At 39.8% G+C, this 19,627-nt stretch overlaps 1 protein-coding gene across 4 annotated transcripts in view; it reads right to left on the reverse strand.

The window, feature by feature from the left end:
- NRXN3 (neurexin 3) overlaps window positions 1-19,627 on the reverse strand; it is a 1,478,719-nt gene that overhangs the window by 332,718 nt on the left and 1,126,374 nt on the right. The window lies entirely within an intron of this gene.

Raw genomic sequence — 19,627 nt, forward strand, 5'->3', positions numbered from 1 at the left:
ATAAATAATAAAAAAATATTTTTAAAAAAGGAAAACAGTCCCTCTGTTTAAAGGGTGTTTTTAATTCTTTTTTTTAAGATTTTATTTATTTATTCATGAGACAGAGGCAGAGACATAGGTAGAGGGAGAAGCAGGCTCCCTGCAGGGAGCCTGATGTGGACTTTATCCCAGGACCCCAGGATCATGACCTGAGCCAAAGGCAGACACTCAACCACTGAGCCACCAGGTGCCCAGGATGTCTTTAATTCTAAGGAAGTATTTGAATTAGGTTTGAACTTCACTTGGGGGCTTTCTCATGAAAGGCAAATTATTAGGTATTTGAAGGGGCATCTCATTGCTTCTTAAGAAGGATCTTCCTTCCTCCCAGATTAACTTTCATCCCTACTCCAATTGGTGTCCACATTTGTGATTATCTGCATTAATCATGTAACACGTAATACAGAGGAAATACTAAGAGGCCTTTAGACAGAGGGAACTCTAAAAGTAAGTCCTTCACATTTATTCTTTGGCTACCCTTTGAGTAAAACAGACCATGTATCTGTGGTAGGTAGTTCAATACCAATGCAGATGCTAAATTACCTGGCTTTCCTGTACAAACTCCAATAATTTTTCCTTCTCATCTAGGAGCAAGGTGTGGCTTGTGGTTTACTTGATTGGATTGATATGCCACTGGCACCAATTCAGGAGCACAGGAAACACATTACACCGTACACAGACGCCCTTCCTCTATGCAGTTCATACATAAGGCCGCAAGTGGGCAGAAATGCACGAGAAGAGAAACATGAGGCATGAACAGCACTGGGGCTGAAGACCAGCCTCGGAGAGGCTACACACCTATGAAGAATGTTATGTAACCTTGGCATAAGTGGGTTGGCCAACGCAATCCAATTGCTAAATTGGATATTCTTATTTAGCAATCCTGGATGTTTTATGCATTCTCTGCTATCATGCCTATGTTTCTAAAATAATGAGGAGCGTTTATGTGCCAGGTATAGTGTTGTGTACATTACATATATGATCACATTTCATTTTCTCAACAGGCGTGGAAGATATAGATTATAATCCTGAGTATAGATCAGGGAAGTGACAGGCAACTGCTTATAGCCATCCTAGGAGGAAAAGATAGAGCTAGGGTCAAAATCCAAGTTGTTCTGATAGAGATTAAAACATTGTTGAAAGTATGCCTTGTTGACTTCCTCTGAGATCCCCCTAAAGAGGTTATCTCAAGGGTTTTAACTTTATTCAGGTCTCTAAATCTACTTGCCTCTACTGCTTATAGCAAATGACCACAAAAGTTTTTTCACTGGGAAGTTTCAGAATATCAAATGTGAACTTCCTTGACTCTCCTCTTGTTCATAATTTTGGTGCAACTCTCCAACCCTGTTCTCATCTTTGTTCTATAGGAGAAGTGACTGAAATTAAACCCGCCACCTTGTTCTTTCTTCCCTTTCCCAGCTTTCTACCTCCAAGTTGGCCAATTTTGTTCACCTCTTCTCCCATGCATCGCCAGTCTCTTCCTTTGTACTGGCCCTTTCTCTTCTGCCTGAAAACATCCTTATGTCTCCTTTATACACACATGTACACTCTTGTTTTCCTGTCACTACCTTGATTGAGATGACCTTTGAGTAGCAACTCTATGAGGAAAATGGGGCATATACAATCCCCATTTTCTGATATCAAAAACCACAAGTTCACAAATTCAGTGACTCTTACTCAAGATCCCATGGTCTTGAACCCTATGGTTGAGACCTCCACAATGGCAGAAGAAGGAATAAAACTCAAGTCTCCTACTCTTTTTCTATATTCAATGCCAATGACAACTCAATGCCCATTGTGACACTTAAGATGGCTTCTTTCAGTGAAGGTCACCACAGCAAATTCCTTTTTTGTGTCTGGAGCATGGAGACTGCCTCATACATGGAACAGAGCTGCTAGCCCCGGGTGTCAGGGCCCTGTTTATGATAAGTGACACATCTCTAATTATCGCATTACCCAGACATTGTAATCCATCCTCCCAGGTACGAAGGCCCATTAATAACTCTCTGGGGAAGGGAGGCAGTGTCCCAGATGCAGTCCTGTCACATGATCTGCTCTCTGATACAGAATTCTCATAATCAGTACTAACATGCCCTCCAATGTGTCACAACACTCATTGTCTCTCAGCCTCTCACAATATACACGAGGAAGCAAACCCCCTTATCATTTAATAACACTCCCTGATACTGAACACTGGAGAAAATGGAAACACTCCAAGGGAGAGGAGAAAGCCAGTTATGTGAGGAAGTTATTAAGGTTGTAACACAGGCTCTCACACCATTAAGAGTTTAGACAGATGAACAGATCCTACTTTAACCCTACTTCTGCCATCATCCTCAGGCTGGGCAGACTTCTGGCAGGACCCCATGCACACAGAGGAGATGCTTCGGGGGAATGAGAAGAAAAAAACTATGGAGTCTGTGTTTCTGCTCTGCTGAATGAGGTTTTGTGCCATTGTTTTCACCTTGAAAGGAAATACAGTTTGACATAGAACACCAGCTGAGTGTCTGTTCTGGGATTTAGAACTGATTTTGGCCATAAACATATGCATGGGTTTACATGTTTATACAGCAGGAAGGAAAATGGTTTCCTTTGCTTAGCATGAGGGCACACTACAAAATGAAATTAATGGTATAGAGCAAAGTGCTCTAAGCCTTTAGGAGAAATTATTAATAAAATGATAACAATAACAACAGCTAATATTTAAAAGACCCTTAGGGTGGGCTCAGGAAGTATACGAAGTCTTCCAAGGTATCATCTTATTTAACACTAATGTCAAACTAAAGGAACTTTATTCTCACTTTCAACAAATGGGGAAACTGAGGCAGGGAGAAGTTATGCAACTTGCCTAAAGTCACAGAACTATTAAGTAACAAAGTCAGAATTTGAACCTATAAAATCTGGCTCCAGAGCATGATCTTGTTAAAGAGGTCTGCTATTATATAGAAACCTTGAATTTTTTGTTGGAGAGAGAAACAGAAAGAGACAGAAAGAGAACCTGTAAATAGGGCTCAATAGGAGCATGAGAGAGCAGAGACCACGCAGGCGAATGATCCTTCACCATCAACACAACCCTTGAATTCATCCTCTCCTCCATCCTTCAGGAACTCAGTCTCCATCTTCCTCAAACTCTAACTGAAACCAGACTCCTGACATTTTCCTTACATGCTGCAAACAGACAATCACGAGGTTTGCATTTTACACTCAACTATCTCGTTAGCCAACTGTGACCCTAGGCAGGTATGTCTCCAGGCTTCTGTGTGGTCGTCTCTAAAATGAGTGTTCGAATGATGGCCTCTCATGTGCCCTCCAGCCTTGAACCATTCATTCTGGTCTTCTGACTGAGAACTGATGAGCCTGGTGCTCACTCTCTCAGTATAGAGATCCCACTAGGGCAGGGGTCTACAAAATGCGCTGAGCATCCCCTGAGAGGTGCCAAGGTTGGTTCACTGTTGGTTATGGGGAAAAATACTGGAATGTCTATTTATGAAATCTTCACTTTTAGAAATTCTGATGTTTCTGTATATTTCATAATACAAATAACATATTAGCAGGTGTGCACACTACATTAAACACATACATAAGCTGTGCATGGTTAGTTTTTTCCCTATGTGTGGACAATCAAAAATGTTTGGAGACTGTGGTACTAGAGAGCTAAGCTGGACCTGGCTCTTTGCAGTGTTCTCTAGAGGCTATACCCAATTTGCCATATTGATGGAATCCTACCAATGTCTGTCAAAATGGAGTAGAACTTAAAGCTAGTGCCAAGGTGGTTTATGCTGCAATTTATCTTTGCTTCCTAATATTCAATGCTTAATGCCATTTCCTAATTTCAAACCACAGGGGCAGGAATAATATTAACAACAACAACAACATTAATGATAATATTGGTACAAAAGCATGTGTACTAGGGGAGAAAATCCATTTTATTACACAATCATATTTGAAGCCCAGATTTTTTTTTTAAGATTTTATTTATTTATTCATGATAGACAGAGAGGCAGAGACACAGGCAGAGGGAAAGCAGGCTCCATACCAGGAGCCCAACGTGCGACTCGATCCTGGGACTCCAGGACCATGCCCTGGGCTGAAGGCAGGTGCTAAACCGCTGAGCCACTCAGAGATCCCGAAGCCCAGATTTTTAAAGAAAATATTACTCTAAAGGACAGGTGCAAGTGCCCAATAAAATCAAGACATTCTCTCTCAGAAAAAAAAATAATCATTTACCATTAAGCCTTTGTAATTCTCTGTACAGTATCTTAAAAATATATGGAAACATGTTGACAGTGCCCTGTTAGCTTTCTCTCCCATTTTATTTTTCTAAGTCACAAAAAAGATTAAGTTCAATTTTAAAATAATCCTCTCACTTGATTTCCCTCTTTACATTCAGATACTCACAGTAATACCTGGGATATGATGTGCGATTCTGACCTCTTTAGTTTGGGAAGAATATTGAAATATCAGAGAAGCTACAAAGATAGGCTCAAAAAAAAAAAGAGGCAGTGTTACAAAGGCTGGAAGATAAAACATATGAGGAAAGGTGGGAAGAGCTAAATTTATAAAGTCTGGCTCCAGGGGACTAGATCACAGCCTATAAATACCTTCAAGGTAACAATATAATTGAAGGGAAAGAATTATTCATAGTCTCAGAAGATGATATGACTGGAAGCAATGGCCTAAAGCAATGGAAGAAAAAGTTTAGGTAAGATTGTCAGTAGTAGGGCGGGTAGGAGGGAGGTGGGGAAATTCTTGACTATCTGAGAAATGAAACAGGAAAAGTAATCTGTGAGGAAGCATTTGAAGCACTTTGATATAGACAGCCCAAAGCCCTTGAGTAAGAAACAGGGATTAATACTGAGTTCCTTGATCACGTACCACCTTTCACTCTTGACGCAATTCAGAGCTCTCAGACACACCCCTAAAAGGCGTCCCCTTCAGAGAAGGCTAAGTAATCAGAGATTTGTGTGAAGACTCTTAATTAGAGGAGACTAGTTAAGAATGCTCTAACACACCAGTATTGTAAAATTATGCATTAAAACATAGAATAATGTGTTATTTTATGCATATGATATGTAATGTCTTATTTTAGGAATGATATCCAACTTTTCCCAGAAAAACTAATGAAATCTTTATTTTTAAATTATCATTCTGTGTTCCACATGAAGACTCTCAAAAAGCACAAACAAGTTGAACCATTGAGTTAAAATCATTTAAATGTGTTATGCTAAATAAGAAATCATATCTACAAAACAGATATGTGAGCCCCAAATATTTCTGAGTAGGCAAATATGTGCCTTTAAGACCGCAGTTAAAAGTCAACTTCTAGGTTCTTCTAAACTGAGCGTTATAAATAGCAGTGTCTATGAAAATGTCTGAGAGCTCAGTTTAAGTATAAGATGCAAAGGTAGGACCCCACACTGTTAACACTACTTCTGTGTGAGAGAGGTCATAAAATTGAAGGTCTGCAGGCCTGGGGCAGGTAAGGAGATGAATGAAGATGTTGTATGATTTGTATGGCAGAGAGGAGGTGCAGACTACAATGGCTAGAAATGGCGTGTCCATATAAATGGCAACTGATTGTTGTCTCCAGCCGGCTGATGCCACATAGGAACACTGGCCCAGTATAGCTGAACCTTCTATTTTTTTTTAAGAGAGACTGGAAGTCTCTAGGTGTATAAGAAATAACTGAATTTTAAAATATATCTGTGTTGGATGAGGCCCCAGGGACACTAGCTGGGTACATTCTCTAAATGTCTCACATTGAAGACAAGGGATGCCTTGTTCTCTGAGTTTAGGAACCAAGGGATAGCATGTTGGAGCTAAAAGAAGTGAACGTGTTGTGCTACACTGCCGAATACTGGGGAGAGAAAAGGAAGAAAATACTTCATTCCCGTTTTTTTTAGTCCAGTGGGTCCAGGAAGGGAGGAGGTGCTGGAGCAATTGCAATAGTTCCATTTTCGATGCCCTCATGTAGCAGCCCTGCGTATGCTCAGGAATCTAAGTATGCTAACCTGGTTCCTGACCAGTAAAAAGGGCACAGCTGGCTCTGGCCTCACTGTCAATCATCAGGAACAGCAGAAAGTCCCCCTGAGAGGGAATCAAATCTTTGACTACTCTGAAGACAGAGAGAAACAGAACTGTGATTTTTTATGGACACACACAGAAACTTAGTGGGAGTTTGTTTCCAGAAGGTGCTATGTGAATAGCAGTGGTTACGTTTCCAAAATCTAGCAAGTTTGGTCTAAGTTTATAAGGTGGTTAGTTCTATTTAGGCTTTTAAACACACACACATGTACACAGTTTTCCAGCTGTGTGAACTGAACTGTTCTTTGACAATCCTGTGATCTTGGCCTGTGCCGCATAGAGATGTCACTGCGCTTACAAAGCCACCAGACCAGCTCATGCGTGTAAAATCACGTGCACAGAATTTGGCATCAAGTCTCACTATTTCACAGTATCAGCTGCTCTCTTTGATAGAGACAAGAGAGCTCAAGCTGTGTGCTTCATTGAGAAGTCCGGTGTTCCTGCTAGGGTTGGGGTTCATACCTAGGATAGTTCTTTGCTAATATACTATTTATATCAAACACTCACTTTTTACAAAGAAGCAATTTGTGGAAAATGTACAGGAGTATTTCCCACAGTGCCTTGATGTTCTTTCACACCCATTATATAAAGTGGATGTTTTTGTTCTCTTTATTAAAAATTGAGCATTATTTATAAGGAGAGAGCTCAGTTCCAGAAAGAGGTCTGTTATGGTATGGTGAATACCCAGTTTTGGATGAAACACATTTAATTGTTCTTTGGAGGATCATTGTAAAATATCATTCCTAGAATCTCTACCGAGACCTAGCTCAAATAAAGATCAAGATTTTTAAAAAAAGGAAAGAAAAAGACTTGAATGGTTTTCCCCAGAGCTGACTTACTGTGTCTGCATTTCAGTCCAATGTTTGCCTGTGTTTAACGCACACACACAGCTTGAAGAAGGAAGTGCACACTCTGTGTTTTGCAGTGTTTGGGTGTGAATCAAAGGGAAACATGTGGTCCCATTCTGTTTCCTGTGGAATGCAGTTAAGTAAAGGGAAATGCCTAATTTGTACTGATACTGTCACCACAGGGGGTGATCTCGTAATTGACCAGGTATGGGGGGCTCTAGGACAATATGTAGACATGACAGTATAAGCAGGCTTGGAGAGTATACTGGAAACAATGTAGTCTATCTCCCAGGGAAGGTGAGTTTTCATTTGATTTGGATTTTTATCTTTTTTCCCCCTAAGTACTATTTGGATGCCTCTAGCAATTTTCTGTCTGTGAAATATAGATGGATATTCTGAAGCAATCCTGCACAATTATAAAATAAAGCAATAGGAATGGCCACAGTCATTTCAAAGAAAAAGGAACAGAAAATAAGGGTAAAGATGTTATTCCTTTTTGTTTCATTTTGGTACTGGAAACAATCTAGAGTGGTCCTTAATGGTGGTTTCAGTAGAATCCACTGGTGAGAGTGCCCTTCGTGCTCCCTTTTGATTATAAGAATAAGAGATGGTTCACATGCAGATTTGGGAAATAGAGGAGTACAAAGACAGAAATTAAAGTCTGTTAATATGTCAATTAATTAAATGTATAGGACACTGCATTTTCAGCAAATTCTTCAAAACCTATGTTCTGATTGCTTGTACCCCTTAGAATGTAAGCTCCATGCAAATGAGGAGTTTGTCTATCTTGTTTACACTTGTATCCTCAGGTCCTAGAACTTACCTGACATATAGTAGCATCTGGTTGAATAAATAAATGAATGAATCCTCTTTCACTAAACAGGCTGCTAATCTTTGCCTGCCTGGCTAATTTTAATTTAGCAAATCTATTCCTCCCACCTGCCTCTTTTCTAAAACCAAGTTTGTCATGTTATACTTCTTGCTATATACCCCTATTTCTATTCTCAGCTAAACCTCAGGGAGATTTGTATCTTATTTTTAAAGATAGATGCTTTTTGTGGGTAGTCAAGGACCCTCACCCAATACACCTTCACGGTGCTTTGGGCATCATGTCACACCAAACTCGTTTTCCTCTTTCACACTTTAGTATTAAATTTAAGCTTTGCTGTTTAACCATGCAACAAAACCAGCTCCAACATTGCTGATCTAAGTAGCAAACATGAAAGCCTATTAACCTTAGGAATTAGGCATCAAGTCAGGGGCAAGTTAAATGGAATCTGCTCCCACTCCAAGAAATGTGATTTCCAGTGTAAAGGTCTCCCTTTCAAGTTTTTATTCTGCCACTAGACGTTAGCAGCTAACAGACTAGTCAGTGGATGACAGGCGGGGGCTGCTGTGAAGACACTCATACCTGGTTTTGCATTAGAAATACAGAAATTAAATACTGACTGCAAGGAGACAAAATGTGTCCCTGTATTATTTGAGATCATTTAAGGTTTTCAAGCAGGGATATTTGAAGAATTCTAATATGGCATTTATCACACTAAAATAGGAGAATGAATTTATCTAGTAATCTCTGCTCAGATATACTACTATATTTAAAGGGATTTGTATTAAAATTTGGGGGAAAAGTTACCTCTGTGCCTCTTGTTGCACCATATTGCATTCAAAATCTCAGATTAGTTTCCAAGCCTATTCTGCATAGGAATGTTTAAGAAAGCGGTTTGGGAGTAACTGGGTGCCTTAATGCCATTGAGATAAAAACAAATACTGGGAGCAATAAAATGTAATGTAAAATGGAGAGTTTCTTTGAATCCCAAAAGAACATGACCTAATTCCAATTATGTATTCCGCTTTAGCCAAAATGCTGTGCTCTATTTCTCTATTTCTGCTTACTACTCTTATCTGTGTTGATCAAAAAAAAAAAAAAAAACAAAAAAAAAACAACAGGCCCTATTAAATTCACATCTGACTTTAATATTGAATAGGTATTATCTAGAGCAAAATGTATGACACAAGAATCAAACACATCACTATTTCATCTTTTTTCCTTCCCTTAACACTAGGAACGAATGGCTACTTAATCGTCTGAGCTTTAGTTTCTTAATCTCTAAAGTTGAGGTAATATCACCAATTGGACAGCGGAGTTAGGACTGAATGAGTTCTTATATACAAAGTGGCTAGCACAGTAACTAAGCAATGAATAAAACAGCAAATGCAGGAGTGATTACAAAAATATGCTTGCCATCAGGTAAGAATGTGAGCTTGTAGTGATGAGAAGTCAACCAGTAGAGTTTACTTCTGAAAGGGCTTACTAAACCTAAGTACTGCAGTTTGCATTTAAGAACGGACTGGATCAAACTTAATGACCATTAGTAATGTTTGTAGCTATCCAAACTAAGATGATGATAGGGGTAATCAGATTCCATGCCTCACCGCACAAAGTGATCGATGGAATCAAGGAGCTGGTTCTTTGGGGAACTGTAGAATGACCTGAAATCCAAACAGCCTCCTCCAAATTGCTCCAAGGGGTGAGGTGCAAGGTCTGAAGACATACGGCAGACAAAAACAGCATTTGAATACCGTAGCCGTTCATGAGCTCTCACAGGTGGGCCATTCACATTTTGGCTCTGCTCTGCCATTTGCCTGGTTGCTAACCCTCTTGTTGAAAACTACAACCACCTACCCTCTCTTACGTCCTCATTTCCAGGTCTCCAAACACAATCTCTTAAGCACCAACAGCTTTGCTGGATGGTAGGCACATACATATTACTAAGAAAATGATCTTTTTTTTTTTTTTTTGTAGATCTTTCGATGGTAACAGGGCCCATTCACAGCATTATCTCATTTGATCTTCCCCACCATACTATGAGGTTGCCAGAATAGTGTCTAGTTCTCTGCCATTTGCACAAGATAACTGCTAGGTGGTGGGATCTAGACCCAGAGTCTTCTGACTCTGACTTAGCAATGCCCACAACAACTCCTAAGAGAAGAAGCATGGAATAAATACTAAGGAGACTAGAATGACAAAGATTACATAGTACAATAAATACCAATAAAGACAAAGAAGACATCCTCACAAACTGCATACGAGAGATGTTACTAAAAGGTATGGGGAAAATAGCTCTACAGCTACTCTCTTTGGAAAACCTCTCTTAATCCTCTGGATTTCTGTAACGCTTCACCATCTATCTAGGTTTTCTCTGACCCTCCAGCTTTTCCCTTTTCACTTCCTTTCTTCCCCTCCTTCATTTTGGGAAGTTATGTACATATTTCACAGATTTCTACTCATTTATGTCCCTGCAGATCTTAGCAAGCCTCAGTTTCCCTTGTCATTTCAGGCTGAAATTTTTCAATTCCCTACCTCTGCCCTATCTCTCATCTGAGTTCATCACACATTTCCAATTGGAAATCTCTAGATTGACTCTCACATGCCTTATTTATGTGTTGCATCACTAGCATCAGACTCTGACAGTCTTATCCTAAAACTACTTTTTCTTACACGTGCCCCATTTCACTGTTATTGTTAATGAAATTTGACCTTCCCAGTCTCTTAGGCATTTCTTACTTCTCTCCCTTTCCGCCCAACAGCTGGTGACACTTGTTGATTCTTTCTCTGGAATGAATGTCCTTCTGTTTCATCTTCATTACCTTCCTATGATCATCATCATAGAGGAAGTCCTTAAAAGCATTTATTCTGGTCAAAGTGCACACCTCACAAACTTGGGAACATAGCCTGTATTCCCTTCTTTTGAGGGAACACATGTGCTGGTATCTTCATTTAGCATGTTCCTTCTTCAGATTCCATCAGTCAAAATCTGTCCCAACCTGTCTGTGTTCATTTCTTAGTCTCTACAAACTATACTAGTCTTGCCTTCCTTGGAATTTCCCCAATGCTGTCTGAAAACAGCCACATTTGCAATTTTTATTTTCCCTCCTTGATGTTAAACTTTATATCTCCAACAACCCCAAATAAATTCCTGTTCCACAAATACATGTTGCATTAAAATGATCACGACTGCACGTTCTACTCTTGAAACTTTCATTAGGAGTGTAATAGTAATTAAGAGTCAGAACTGGATTTGAATGCCTGCTCAGTGCTATCTTGGGAAATTTCCTTAGCTTCATTAAACATCAGTTGACTCATTCATAAAGTGAGGATATTAATAGTGACTACCTCACTGAGTTGTTGTGAGTTTATAATAAGATGATGTAAACAGAATTCTTGCGCAGTATCTGGTACCTGGTAGTATGTCAATCGATATTAGTGGTATAAGTGATAATAATGGTAGTAATGTAAGGTGATGTACTTATGGTCCTATGTAAATGTAGGAGATAATCATCTATGTCATTAAATTGTCTGCCGTTTTACAGAAAGCAGAATAGAAAAATAAACCAAACTAAAAGCAGGTAACTAAGGTGTCAAGAATAGAAAAAAAAAGACTTAATTGCCAATCATCTCCTGTCATTCTGAGTATGAAATGACTTCAGGATGAAGGTTAGCTTGATCGATCAACAGGGCTTATCTAAATGTCTTTAAGTGATTCCAAAAGTGTCATCTCAGGCCGGGAAACTACAGGTCTGGCTGTCAGAACTATCTTAGAGGCTAATACAGTTATACAGTTCCCTCTGCCATCTATCAGGGACACACTAACAAGTTGAAACAGCAGCAGTGACAGCATCAGGATCTAAGCATATGATGCTATGGAGTGGGTGGCTAATGAATTCCCCCATTAATACGCTGAGTTTCCATGCCTTCCGAATGCAGTCAGGGATCTAAAATCCATCATCTATAGCTTCAGTGAGTCAGGTTATTTCTTGCCCTGTTGCAGTGAACAATACCCCAGGAGTAATGATAGGAACAGTGTAAGTGGTGGGTCAATGAGATAACTCATCCAGCCGACAGTGTTAAGGTAGCCCTGCCATTAAGTCATATGAGGCCCCAGCGTTGATGACACCTGGAGTTTGACTTGCTTGCTGCACTTCAAATTCATGTCTAAAAAGCCTCTGCTATTCAGAACTTGTTCAGCTGATAACTGAAATAATCTAGGATATAAGCCATGCAGCTGGCTTTAAATCAGTGGTATCTTTACTTCTCCTTAGAGTTTTATATCACTTAAGTTGCAATCTCAGAAACCTGATTAAAGTCTATTTGTTATTTAGAAAAATAAAATATACTGTTTTCTCTGACTTAATTTTTTTTAATTGATGAAAAAGTACCAATGACATTAAAAGTCATCCATAATTGAAAGCTCACTATATGCCAGGAGTATAGGAAACCTAATTTCTCATAGTTTAATTTCTGTAGTCTTTCACATCTGTTAGCTCTATGGGACCCAATGTTGATTACCATATCCCCAAAATGTAGCACTTTGCATGGCACATAAAAAGGACTCAATTTAAATGCGCTAGTTGATGTTCATGAGCTAAATTCTCTGAATCCTATTTTTTCTAAATTCCTCTTAGAAAGGAATGCATTGAGGATTCTGAAACATGACTTATCAGTTAACAGTGAAAAGAGCCACTGGTGTAAGTGATAAATGAGAAAGATATGGCCATTTGGTCTCTGCTTCTCATAATTATCTACCACCCATAAAATATTTTCTATACATTTTGTCAACTTGATTTTTATGACTGCATTATTATACATTTTATCTTTACACTAAATTTATCATTCACTGTTCCTGCATTTTTTGAGGAATCGAAGTCTACAAAATGTTCTTACCCGTATATGCACTTTTATGTTTCTAGTTTACTTGGTGGTAGCGGCTACTCATCCCTACTCAATCTGGCTGTATCCTCACTAGGACCCTGGTTCCAACAATGACTCTCTCTAGGCTCTGTTAATTCCTATGTTTGGGCCAGAATGTTTATGTCTTTTTCTGGTACCCATGGTGGGGCTCAAATGTCTTTTATACTATCCCTGCCTAGAAAGGTTCTGCTCTCCTGATGCTGTTTATTATTGCTTTGTCCTCCTCCTCCTTCCGCCTTTGGCAAGGTGGGATGTTTCCATTCTCCATAGTTCATACAACTGAAAAAGGACCTTCAGGGCAAGGTAAATTACACATTTACCGGTGAGGGTAAAAACGCTTTGGAACATTATACTGAAGGGCAGTGGAAGCATGAGGAATCACCTTGTGTCATATAGAGACATAATGCCCTCCGCGACATGCCAAGGAAGCTCCATGTCATATCCTCTTGACCTAACTAGGTCTCTTGCAGAGGGGCCTGGCTTCTTCACCCTGTGCTTACAGGACACTCCCAAAAGTCTCAATTGTAAATCTGATTATTTCAAAAACAATTGCTTTCAATCAGATTAAAAAGGAATTTATTTTCAGAAACAGTCTTGGCAGGCTTATAAAAATATTTAAAATGAATCTATTTTAAAACATTCTTCCTTTCACCAATCTTTTTTCTCTATTGAAGTTACGACCTTCCAGATATGTCATCAAGAAAACTACCACGCTTCGTTTTGCAGTTTTTTGTTGACAATAACTTCTAAATATTTTATTCCATCTGAACATCAGGAAACCCTATAGTATAGTATTTTTTGTGTGTCCATTTAAAAGAAGAGCAAGGTGAAGCCCAGGTCAATGATAACTTGCCAAAGCCAAAGAGCTCACTGGATGCTGACAGAATGAGACTCAAATCCACATCTTTTGATTTCAAATTAAATACATTTTTTCCACTATGGCATGCTGCCCCTCGAAACTGAGTATGCAATCAAAGTAAATAGATTTAAACAGAAATATTTTGGGAATAAGAGAGATTGGAAAAAAACACACCCCAACTCCCATGCAGGGAGCTGCGTCTGGTCCAGCTCGTGTAAGTGCTCACTTCATCAAATCCCCACTTCCACTCCTTTCTCCCACCTTCTTCTCCAACTCTGCCGGGACGGAACGGCTAAGCTAGAAGCTGCAGAGAAGATCCCCAGCAGGCCCTCTCCACAGAAGTGGCTAATGATCTGGAAAAGCTCCTAAGCCCAGAAAACCCAAAGAGGCCTTTTTCACTAAGAACAAATAGCAATGAAAGGGAATACAGAGCCAACCTGCAGTGCACAGCACTCTGTGGGAAACAAAATTGCATCTGTTGGACACCTTTGTTATTTTCTTGTTCTTTCCCTCTCTACTTGCGTTAGCAGTCTCAAAAATGCCAACATTCCTCTGTACTTCTCTGTAGATTCCCCCAAATACAGTTCCTAAGTCAAATCCAGTTCTGCTACTGGCCAAATCCAGACACAAATCTAAGGTAACACTTAACCACCTAACCTCACTGAAGACTAACTCAGCAGATGTTGATGGCTTACTGTAAATATTTCACACACAGACAGCCAAATAAAGCATCTGGGCCAGCAATTTATAGATGCAATAGATGTGAGGAACAGACCGTTTATCATAATTCAGCTTTGCTCCCATTTATTCTCCAGGAGTCTCTCCAAATGCTATAAATTATAGAAAAACAATACTATACATACCAAACTTAATAAATATTCTATTTCCCCCAAACACGGCACTGAAAGAATATTGTGAGATTTTTATTTTGGGTGGGGGGCAGTTTTTGCAAGGAGAACACTTTGCCATTATGAAAAGGGGGTAAGTCAGGACAGCAGTCCTCTCTCTTCTCCTACCTTGTTTTATCTAAGTATCTACATTATAAGTCAGGAGAGAAACAGTTGGAGAAGGTTATAGATTCTTGTCAAACAAAACAGATGCCCTGACACATAAATTTTCACTGTTCCTGAAAGGTTCATAATTAAAAAATGAATCCAAGAGGATTTACTGTAAATTACACAGGGAGAAAGAAATTAATAGCATATCTTTTTTATACCCTATATTAACTACATAAAGAGAAACTAATTGTTGCCCAGTAATGCCCGACCTTCTATTTTGCAGGTGGTGAGAGGAGGTTGTTAAGAGTTTCATGAGAGAATAGCAAGCACTTCGTGGTAATCCTTTCTCTGATCCTATTCATTTTTTTCTCTATTGTTTGAATGAAGGTGAGTGTAACATGACACAGCTTCATAGAGCCTACATGGGAGGTCAATAGGCAGAAGTCACTTGCAAGTGGCTGCTCTCCAAATATTGAGCAGATTAATTCCTCAACAATAGATTTCAATGGAGGAAGCATATTCAAAGAGATATTTCTTTACAAATCCCTCTGCCCTAAGACACCCTCCCTCCCCAGAATTTCATTTCATGCATACATACTGCAAGGAAAGATCTTTTTGCCTTTGCCAAACACATTTCACCTGTGATTTCATTAATATGATTAATAATTGACATAGAAAATACTGCATCATGGACGTGTGAACCAAAAATGAAGAAATGTAAGCTAATTGGAAGGGAACTCATCTCTAAATTACTTTAGATTTCTTGGACATCTCTCTCTCTCATTCTTAAAGATCTAAAAAAAAATCTAATTCTTATCTTGTTCTGGACTTCTTGTAAAAGCCTATTTAGCCACTATGAGGCCCTGCGTGAGTGGGAAGACTTTAAATTTAAAAGAAACCCGGGGATCCCTGGGTGGCTCAGAGGTTTAGCGCCTGCCTTTGGCCCAGGGCCCAATCCTGGAGTCCCGGGATTGAGTCCCACGTCGGGCTCCTGGCATGGAGCCTGCTTCTCCCTTTGCCTGTGTCTCTGCCTCTCTCTCTCTCTCTCTCCATCTATGTCTATCATAAATAAATAAATAATAAATCTTTAAAAAAATAAATTAATTAAAAAAAAACCCAAAAGGAAGGAAGGAAGGAGGGAGGGAAGGAAGGAAGGAGGGAAGGAAGGAAGGAGGGAAGGAAGGAAGGAGAGAGAAAGAGAGAGAGAGAAATAGAAAGGAAGAAAGAAAGAACAGAAGAAAAGGGGGAAAGTTCCTTCCTTCCTTCCTTCCTTCCTTCCTTCCTTCCTTCCTTCCTTCCCTCCTTCCCTCCTTCCTTCCTTTCGCCAGACAACAGATAATCTGACCAAACTGTGAAATGGGGGAAAAATGCACCGACAGCACCCACCCACCTGTCTTGGTGCCCCTTTCTTCACATCAATTCTTTACCCTAAGGCACCAGTGACTTCCAAGCATTTTCCTACCATCTTTTTAAATGTTGTGTGCACCCAAAATTAGTCATGTATGTTTCTCCTCCTTTCTCTCCAGCCCTCCAAGCAAAACTCAAATTCTGTTGGAACAGCTGACCTTGGCCTGGTGTGAGAAGGATCATTTTAAGACTAAGGACTCTGAACTAATCAACAAATGATTCAAGGGCTTCTAGTGGAGAAGGAATTTAAAAAAGATTTCAATTTTCCTAAAGAGTTTTTAATGCATGGACATTTCAGGATGACAAAGGAAAAGAAATGAGAATGTTCTAGACAGCATGCAGCCTAGAGCAAAGGTAACCTGCAGCATGCATGCATCCATCCACAAAGTCCCATTTCAGAGGAGGGAGCGGGCATGGCTAGTGGAAGCCAGAGCTCCTTCCTGCTGTATTTGTCTACTCCTCTCATTAGAAAGCTTGAAGTGAGGAAGTGAGAGGTCCTCAAAGCTAGCGGACAAGATGAAGCCTATTTGCCATTCCTGCTCTGGAGACTCCACAGCAAGCAGGTCTGTTCTAGAAAGGGTGCTCACCTCAGGGTCAGACTCCTTGGTGTTCTCAGAAGAGCATTTTCTCTTCCTTCAAATAGGCTAAGTTGGAGGTAAAAAGTGCTTGTTCCAATGACAGAGTTACTTCGCCTCAAAACTGTTCAGGGATTCCTAGGACTTGCCTTCAGTAACAGTTTATAAAACACAAATTCTCAATCTCTCTCCCTCTCCCCCCCCTTTCTTCACCACATACCCTCTCTACACACACTTACTAATTTCTGAGTTGGTACTTTGTTTTTGAGTAACTTAGGAGCTTGACAACCAACTGTTTCTATAATTGACACCCACACTGGAAGAATCAAGCTTTGCCCACGTATAACCCCTTGCTGGGAACACATGTCTAGGCAGGCAGGGCCTCTTCCCCAGGCCCAATGCCTCCTTCCTCCTCTTGCCCCTGGATCCACTCTGCCTCCCTTTCCTCTTTGTGTCTGCCATCACTTCTTTTCCTCTGGTGGGTCTCTCTTCTTCTAGGTAAACTGCAAGCAGGAATGGAATCTTTTGCCTCCTGCTCAACTCTTTCCACTTCCCTTAACAGTCTTTAAATTATTTTCTTTTTGAGCATTATTCCTTAGTACAAGGAAACAAGCTACATCCATTAAACAAATCCATGCTTTACAGATTGTAAAAGTCACATAAAAGTATCCGAGTAGGTATTGATGGCTTTGCTTTCCTGATGCATCTATGTAAATGTCAAAAACAAGAAGCAGGGTTTGAAATCAAGTTTTTGGATCTTCTACTTGGATTCCTTTATTCCTGAGAGTGGTAAGGAAACTTCCCTTTGCTCTACCCACTCTGACCTCAGGTTTTATCACAGGTTCTTGCATTTCTATGAAGACGTTTGCAGCCTAGGGCAGGGGTCACCAAAGTACAACCTGCAGCCTGTTTTTATAACTGAATTTTATTGGAATGTAGTCACACAGTTTTTATCTCTGGTAGATACCAGAGACAGTCCACTAGGGAAGCTAAAATGTTCTGTAATTATTAGACCAATCAAATGATCCCATGCTCGAGGGCCACAAGCATATCAGGACCATTCCAGAATGATGTGGTTTCTCCACATCATAGGGTCTTTCTTTCATTTCTCTGAGAAGGTCAGATGATGTCAATCTGATAAAGGTCAACCTGTTGGGATTATCTAGAATGTTTAAACAATGATGTAGCATCACTGGAAAAGGACCACAGGACCCAAGTGGATCTACACATTTTGATGTAAAACTTCTTGTATTTTTACTGTTAAAAATGTTAAAATGGAATGCTATGGTTCTTCCTAGAAGTTCCCAGGATCCTCATATCCCTTTTATAAAAACAAAAAAAATTAAGTAAACTTTCAGAAGATAGGAAGCATTTCTCTTAAAAGTAGAAATGCTCTACAAAACATGAATGGGGAGAAATGGATAAACCAGTAGCACGTTATCTGACTCAAAAAAGATGCTTATGGCTGTGCCAAATCATATTTTCCTTAGTAAGTCACACTGAACAAAAAAAGAAGATAAATCACCGTGAAAATGCAAGCGAGCTGGTAATAATAGCCTAGTTATAGCTGCCATGAAATAGTCATTAAGTTATATGCAGCATAAATCTCACAGAGTTTTGTAAATTATGGTGGTTTTTAGAGGCCAAATAAAGATAAACCATACAAACTATGGCTGTGTTTCTCTGTGCTCCTTGGCATGACTTTTTAAAATGCTTAAGCTCAGACTCACAGTACCATATGGTCCTTGAAGCATCTGAAAAAGCATAAAGGTTCAAAACTCTCTTAAGATCCCTCTTTCACACTTTGAAGGTGATCACTCCTAGCCATTCCTTCCCTGCACTCTTCTCTGGCTCTGGCTCACACAAAGGCTGGACAGGCTTCCAGCTCGAGCCTTACACTTCAAGCTGCTCCTGCTTCCAAGGCATATTGGAATAGCAGGTGCTGGAGATGGGCAGTGCTTGTAGGGCTGAACTGGCTGCTGGTGGTTCCAGCCAGCCACCACCTCCACTCCGGAGACCAGCAATAAAATCCCACTTTCTGCCTTCCTCAGTAGACCAGCACATTAGCAAAATTCAGATTCAAAGATGCCCAGTAAAATGTTCCTCTTCTTCCTTTTTGGAGGTTGGTAGTAATCCCCAGTTGGTCTTTCCTCTTAACTGCTTTTTCCCCCTGCTATTTAAACTAAATTCTTATTGCTCCAAATTAAATCCATTCTTTCTGGCCTTGTCATCGCTAACTAATGAGAACAATTCCTCTCTTTGCTCCTGGTAGCTGCACTTTGGGTACTTATGGATGAGAATCATATCCTTCTTTAGCCTACTTTTTTTTTTCTTTTAACAGCAGACTGCACAGGTGATAAAATGGGTTAATTGTTGCTATAAAAATATTTTCTATCCTCATAACGAAGTAATTTTTTTCCTCCAAATCATTTTAATTTCTTAGAACTACCCTGTGTCCTTAACAATCTGCAGTGACTGAGGCTGCATTCCTATTGGGCTTATACATACAAGCAAAATGTTGGATATACAATGCACATGAATATAACAATTCTTGGTTATTGTGCTGTTTCCTTTTGGCCCCACCCCATCTGGCCTCAGTTTTTATCACATGTTCCTTATATTTGTATGAGGAAGTTTGCCGTCTAGGGCAGGGGTCATCAAAGCAGAGCCTGTAGCCTGCTTTTTTTTTTTTTTAAAGTAGGCTCCACACCCAGCATGAAGTCCAACATAGGGCTTGAACCCACAACTCTGAGATCAAGACCTGAGCCAAAATCAAGTGTCAGACGTTTAAGCAACTGAGCCACCCAGATCCCCCTGCAGCCCGCTTTTATAAAATAAGTTTTTATTAAAATATAATCACACACATTTTTTTAAAAAAACATATTATCTATGGCTGCTTGCACATTACAGCAGCAGAGCCGAGGAGCTGTGACAGAGACTGTATCACCTGCAAAGCCCAAAACACTTTCCATCTGGCCCTTAATAGAAAAACATTGCTGACCACCAGCACAGGAGATTATTACCACCAAAGTGGGCTTTGCTACTTGTACCAGGTTAAGGCTAAGTAC

The sequence above is a fragment of the Nyctereutes procyonoides genome, unplaced genomic scaffold, assembly GCF_905146905.1.
Source record: "Nyctereutes procyonoides isolate TBG_1078 unplaced genomic scaffold, NYPRO_anot_genome, whole genome shotgun sequence".
Lineage (NCBI taxonomy): Eukaryota > Metazoa > Chordata > Mammalia > Carnivora > Canidae > Nyctereutes > Nyctereutes procyonoides.